The following is a 6,839-nucleotide window of genomic DNA, read 5'->3' as shown; positions in this document are numbered from 1 at the left end:
CTGCAGCCTAAGCTACAATGTCCCTCATTATCTAGTACAAGTACCTTCCCTTTACAGTTAGTAGGCTAACCTCCTTAAAAACAAAAAACAAAAAAAAAAACTGTGTGTGTGTGTGTGTGTGTGTGTGTGTGTGTATATATATATATATATATATATATATATATATATATATATATATATTGATTTCAGAGAGGGAGAGGGAGAAAAAGATAGAAATATCAGTGATAAGAGAATCATTGATGGGCTGCATCCTGGAGATCAAGCTTGCAACCTGAGTATGTGCCCTTGACCAGAGTTGAACCCAGGATCCTTCAGTCCACAGACTGACACTCTATCCACTGAGCCAAACCAGCTAGGGCAGAAGGCTAACCTTTCTCTGAGTCGAAGACCCTAGCTAGCTCTCTGGTGGCACATTTTCCATGCACAGTAAATGGTACACCTGTGGCTCTGCTTTTACCTGTATTACCCGCTGCTGTAACGTTTGAAGGTTTCATCCATGTTAGCACTCTTCTCAGTTTCCAGCAGCAATGTATACCGTTTCCCTGGGTCATTATGGTGAATGATGGTAGAGGAAAGGAGCCAGACGCCTAGGCTTAAAATATTAGCTGGGACTGGAAACGGTTTTAAATTTCAAGCTTTGCTTTGCTTGGACTGGAAACATGTTTAAGTTTCAAGCTTTGCTTTGATTTAAGGGTATTTATAACCATATGTAAAAGAAAGTACATTTGAATAGTGTTACATTTGATACATTTAATAAGAAACAAGTTTTATGTAGTATAAATTAAACACTAATATATGAATTTGCTCTTTGTCACTTACTGCCTTTTACTAGAATGAAACTATGAAATGTTTTTTTGAGGCTGCAGGATCTCAGAGGTGGGATGCTCTTTAGGGCATCTCCAGCTTACATCTAACCATCCCTCCCACAGCATTCCCAACAAGTCCTCATCCATAGATCTGAAAATACTCTGCAGCCTCTCACCGTTTGGACAGCTCTATTTGATCCAGCCATGATGGCAGGGTTTTAGTATGTGAGGGGCTCAAAACGGTCCTATAAAAAAAGGTAGAATAGCCGAGACCGGTTTGGCTCAATGGATAGAGCTTCGGCTTGGGGACTGAAGGGACCCAGGTTCGATTCCGGTCAAGGGCATGTACCTTGGTTGCAGGCATATCCCCGGTCGGGGGTGTGCAAGAGGCAGCTGATCGATGACTCCCTCTCGTCGATGTTTCTAACTTTCTATCTCTCTCCCTTCCTCTCTGTACAAAATCAATAAAATATATTTAAAAAAAAAAAAAAAAAAAAAAAAAAGGTAGAATAATGTTATTGTGGGTTAATAAAATGATCATGTGAACCTGCTATGAGACAAAGCCCATCACCAATCCATTATGTTGGGGTACTTTACCAGAAGGTTTCATTAAATAAATGTTTTTTTTCATATACTGAATTGAAATAGGCTTCCATTTGTCGTCTTTCCTCAGGAGCCACAAAAATTTTAATTCTCATATTCAAGTAGCTACCTATGATAGCTACTTTAAGGTGAAACTTCTTAATCTACCCCTTCATTGGTTTCTCGAGGGCAAGGTTCCCTTCCCAGCCTCTCTTGCCCTAGTTGGCTAGATCCTGCTTACTCTTCTGGGCTCCTTTTAGGTGTCATTTTCTCAAGAAAGCCTGCCTGACCTCTGACAATGTGGCTAAGTTGTATTTCTAAAGGCCATTGTGCTTAGAGCTGTGTGCTAAGCAGCCTGTCTCCCTCTACTGGACCACAAGCTTACGAGCAGAGCCCGTGTCTGGTGTTATATTGACAATATTTAATTCCATGTCTGGCCCATGGTAAGCACTGCCTTAGTGCAAACTGAACTAAATCCTAATCTTGTTTTCCTTTTTAAAAAAAATACTCCCATTTCTCAAAGGCCAGCTTTAAAGTGAGACTTCTAAAATGAATACTTTTCCAGGGAGTGTCTGCCTCACTTGAGAATATGATAGAAATCTTATCCTGATTTTGGACACAGTACTCTTTTGTAATGCTGTGTGAGTTGATTTGAATAATTCTGACATTTGTTCACTTAGACTGCTGACCACTGAACTTAAACCCTTAAGTTTTTGCACATCATATACTTAAGCCATACTTCCCATATTGAGTTAATGCAGGTGGTTTTGATCCTTGCTATGGGTTCATCCTTCGTGTTCTAAGAAGACCCATTTTATTTCAATATAGGAAAGAATTAACAAGCCCCTCAGAATCTTTTCTTTAGAAAAATTATTTTCAGAATTGTCCAGCATGCTTTCTGTATTCTCATCCCATTAGTTAGGAAATAGGTTAAATGGACTGAAGTGCTTCGTCCCACTCTCAGAGTCCTCTCTATCATCGGTGACGCATGAATCACTGGTATTTGGTTACAGTCACTGAAATATTTAAAACCAACCTAATGTGTTGACATTCTGCCCCATTTCTCTTGTTCACAAGACTGTTTTGAGAAAACATCTCTGCTATAGCTATCCTATCAAAAATTGGCATAATTGAAACACTCCTTGTCCTTGGTGAATTACACTTCTGTTTCATAGTACTGTGGAAATATCCTTTCAAGAATGGATTATCCATTCTAGAATCTTGTCCAAGAAGTGTGTAAGTTCACTATTATATAGTTTGTATCATTTAAGCTGGTTTCAGTGTGCTACCTCGCTCAATGAATTAGATGGCCCTGAAGCAATAGCAGTGCTCTTATTTTATAGATCTGAAACCTAGGGAGCCCCAAATGACATGACATGCAACTGTTTAAACTATTTCATTGGCATTCTAAACCATGACTAATATTTAGTGGCAATGTGGAACAACTAGCAGCTACATCCTGGACTGCAGTCATCTCAGCATCAAAATAATTTCCAACATTTCACTAACAGGTGTACACAGAGGGAAGAAGCCATGAAGGAATGGGCCTGGTGAAAAAGGAGAAAGACTAGAATCTGGCTGATCACATAAAATTTTTAATTAAAAATAAACTAATGTTCAATTCCAAAGTGTCATGACAACTTTGGGGGACAGTAGCTGTCTAGCTTAACAAAGCCACCTGAAATGAATTCACTGTCTAAACAATTTTTGTGCAGGCCATAGATGTACGAAGCTAAACTGTAATTAATACTAGACTCTAAAATAATAGCCATAACAAATCCAAACAGTTTTTACCCTTACACATAGTATGGAATGAACTTAAATTTAAAAATCTCTGCCATAGAGGTCATACAACAGATACCCGAGTAGCAATGAGCACACTCAGACCCCAGATTTGGTTTCTAATACCATTTTCCAATAAAACGAACTAGGGCTACTTAGAGGGTTTGGAAATAATACAAGTTAGTTTGCAGCACCTTGTGGTGCCAGAAATTAAGGAAGTTCTAAAATAACAACAAAAAATAATGGGAGTAGGTCAAAGGGACACAGAAACCAACTGGAAAAGTTCCCAATTGCTCAACAAAATAAAATACCCAAAATATAAAATATCTATGAGTCCACAATACTATAAGTAAATGCTTGAATAAACAAACAGGGGAGAAGAGACCAATCTGATCAGAATTCCAAATAATTTATACAGATTCTCTGCCCTCAAGGAGGCTGCTCATAATCCAGAGCCCCCCCCCCCCCAAGAGGGCTGATGCTCTCAGAACTACTTCATGCCCAGTTCCTACATTCATCCAAATATGAAATTCATCCCCTATTAAAAAATGAAAAAATGGCCACTTCCATGGAGCACTGAAACCATTGGCTGGACCAAGGGTTTTCCATCACAGCAATGCAAAGACCTTCAAATGAAGGCAGACATTGCCACTCAGACATCCAGCACCCCTGGCAAGCATTTTCTTGGTCTTGAGCCTTCACCCCCACTCCTACCAGTATTCTCAGCCAGTTTTAACCTTATAGGTTCTCTGCGGATCACTCCTCCTTTCCCTGCTCTTCTGTCCCCCTACTTCATAGCAGTCCATCTCCTAGTCTTAGAGGGATTCGTCCAGCTCTGTGAATTATCGAGGAATTTCCCCAAGGACAGTAGTCTATGGAGATACTTGTCTTTATGCTCAGAGAGAATTGAGAAACTTAAGTGAAGAAGTTCCATGAATTGCTGAGAGGTGACAGAACTGTGGGTAGCACACTTTCAAACGCAGGCAGGCCTGTGAACATAGATTCCTATAACGTGCAGGATGAAAGGGACCTAGAGATTATTTCATCCTCCAGTAGAAGAAAGTAAAAACTAGGATTATTGAGTGACCACCTCGGGTCAAATCCTCTACCTTATACAAACTCTGTGTTTGTGAAACATTGATTTTCTTTCATTTTAAAAAATATTTTTTCATTTAATTCAGAGAGGAAGAGAGAGAAACATCAAACCATTGATCTGATGTCTCCTGCACGCCCCCTACTGGCTTTGGCACAAACTAGCTTTGGCTGGAATGTACGTAATCTTTTAATATATTTTCTCTTCACATTTGATTTTTTTGGATATAGTAGCCAGTAACTAACATCAGAAAAAGAAGTCTTAATTAAAAAAAAAAATTTGTAAACTTTCGTAAAAAAAATGATGAAAGGGAATTTAAAAACTTGCATACATTTTCAAGAGGCAGAACTGGCAAAGGCGGTCTACAAACGGCACTTTTAAACATATCCCAATGATTCCATCCCAAATAATTCCATTTCAATTTAACAGAAAATAAAACCTCACAGTCACTGTTATTCCAATTATGGCAATAAAGGCTTTCCTGCTGATTTTGGTTGACATAAAAATCCCGCAACTCTGTTAATCTTTCTTGGTTCAAGAATACATTTTGGAATATGTTTCGGAAAATACTTAAATTCACCGATTTACTGGGGAAACGAGACAAAAAAAAAATATTTTATTTCAAAGCCTCTAAAAATCCCGAACCCTGCTGTCCGCAGCGAGGTTTCAGAGAGCAACGCACTGCTGTTTCCTTCTGAGAATAAAGCGCCAGAGCTGCGCATCTTCCTTCTATTCTCACCCTTAGAGTCCACTGAGAAGGGAGGGAGCTGCAGGCCACGCGTGGGCTCCGCGGCGGCCAGTCCCCGGGGCGGCTGGGCGGGGGCTGCGCTGGGCGCCGGGCCGGGGAGCGGGCGGCGGGCGGCGGGCGGCGGGCGGCGGGCGGCGGGCGGCGGGCGGCGGGCGGCGGGCGGCGGGCGGCGGGCGGCCCGGCGGGCAGAAGCCCCCAGTCCTCGGCCCCCGCGCAAGCGCCGCCGGGAAATGCCCACATCCCACATCCGGGAAACCTGCGGCAGCGACACCGAGTGGAAGGCAAGATGGCGGCGGCGGCAGTGGCCTGGTGCTAAGGGGAGAGCCAGGTCCCCGCGACCTTCGCTTCGGGCCGCGCTGGCCGCGGCAGCCCCGCGCCTCTCCCCGCCCTGCCCGCCGGCACCCTCGGGGCCCCGGAGGGCTTCCGGCCGCCCGGCGCCCCCGCGGCCCGCGGCCGCCGTCCGGGAGCCCGCGCTCCCCGCAGGTAGGTCGCGGCCGGCGTAGCGGCAGGGGCCACTTTCTCCTCCGGGGCCGGGGCCGGGGCCGGGGCCGGGGCCGGAGCGGCGGGCGGTGGCCACCGGGCCCACGCCCTCCCGGCTGGCGGGGCTCCGGGGCCGCTGCGGGCGGGCGGACGGCGGGCGGGCGGCCGGACCGAGCTGAGCCCGGCCCGGGGAAGCGAGGGCTGGCCGCGCCGGGCCGGAGCCAGAGCCCCAGGCTTTGCGGCCTTGGAGGTGCAGGTCAGGCTGGGACGAGCCCGCTGTGCTGGAGGCCTTGCGGCGCCGCCTCTCCGCCACCGCCGAACCCGCCACCCGCACGGGCCAGCGGTGGCCGGGGAGGCGGAAAGCGAAAGTGGTCGGGAAGGAAAACTCCAGGGAAAGGCTGCGGCTCTCGGACGCCTAGAGGGACCGGACTGGGCACACCTGGGAGAAACCTGGGCATTGCAGGGTACAGTCCACCCTGGGGCATTGCAGTGGACAGTCCACCCTGAGGCTAGGTTGCTGTTCACGGTTACAAGGAGTGGGACAGATGGGAGGGGTCTTTAGGTGGTGAGAGTGGGGGTAAACACAAAATGAAGGAGAGAAAACTAAGGGAACATTGTTTATTTTAACTTCAAGAAGAACTTGAATGTTAATGGCTCTCAGGCGACTTGATCTAACTCTGTTCTCTTAAAGTTTGTTGACCCATATGTTAATATGGCTTAAAAGATGTCCTCGTGTACAAGTGACTGTGGTCACTGTAAACCTAGTGGGAAATAAGTATAGCAGTTGCACACACAGATATATTGTATCAGTCGAGTTTGGGAGATGGATTTGAATGCCTGAGATCATGAGGTTTGTCAGGATTTGTGGATTATTTATGAAGTTTGGGGGAAAAAATTTTTTTTTAATCACATTTCCTCCAGGAAGAGGAAATTATAATTAGAATGAATGTTCTCTGCTAAGGTATCTACATTTGTGATTTAATTAAGTTCATTTCTTTTCCTTTAATAAGTTGACAGGTAAAATGGGCAGGTGGAAGAATTTGATTGAACAGCAAAAGAAGTAGCATTGTGTTCCTCTGATCAGCTGCTACAGCCAGAAACTACCCTGTTTCCCCGAAAATAAGACAGTGTCTTATATTAATTTTTGCTCCCAAAGATGCGCTAGGTCTTATTTTCAGGGGATGTCTTATTTTTCCATGAAGAAGAATACGGTACACATTTATTGTTAAATGAAATAAAGGAAATTTATTACCTGTATGCGATATGGTAGTACGGTAGTTGTCAACACAAATCAGACAAACTGAATCCTACAGTATCGAGAATTTACTCATTTATTCAATGACAATCA

The 6,839-nt window shown here is 44.6% G+C and overlaps 1 long non-coding RNA gene across 1 annotated transcript; it reads left to right on the top strand.

The window, feature by feature from the left end:
* Nucleotides 1-157: 157 nt before the first annotated feature.
* Nucleotides 158-1,440, top strand: LOC311625645. Its single transcript, XR_014795548.1, has 2 exons — nucleotides 158-1,063; nucleotides 1,311-1,440. It is a non-coding gene; the product is annotated as an uncharacterized lncRNA (long non-coding RNA).
* Nucleotides 1,441-6,839: the final 5,399 nt, after the last annotated feature.

Source organism: Pipistrellus hanaki (genome assembly GCF_964339955.1).
Source record: "Pipistrellus hanaki genome assembly, chromosome: 7".
NCBI lineage: Eukaryota > Metazoa > Chordata > Mammalia > Chiroptera > Vespertilionidae > Pipistrellus > Pipistrellus hanaki.
The sequence above is the reverse complement of the archived record's forward strand: the minus strand, read 5'-3'. Positions and strand labels throughout refer to the sequence as shown.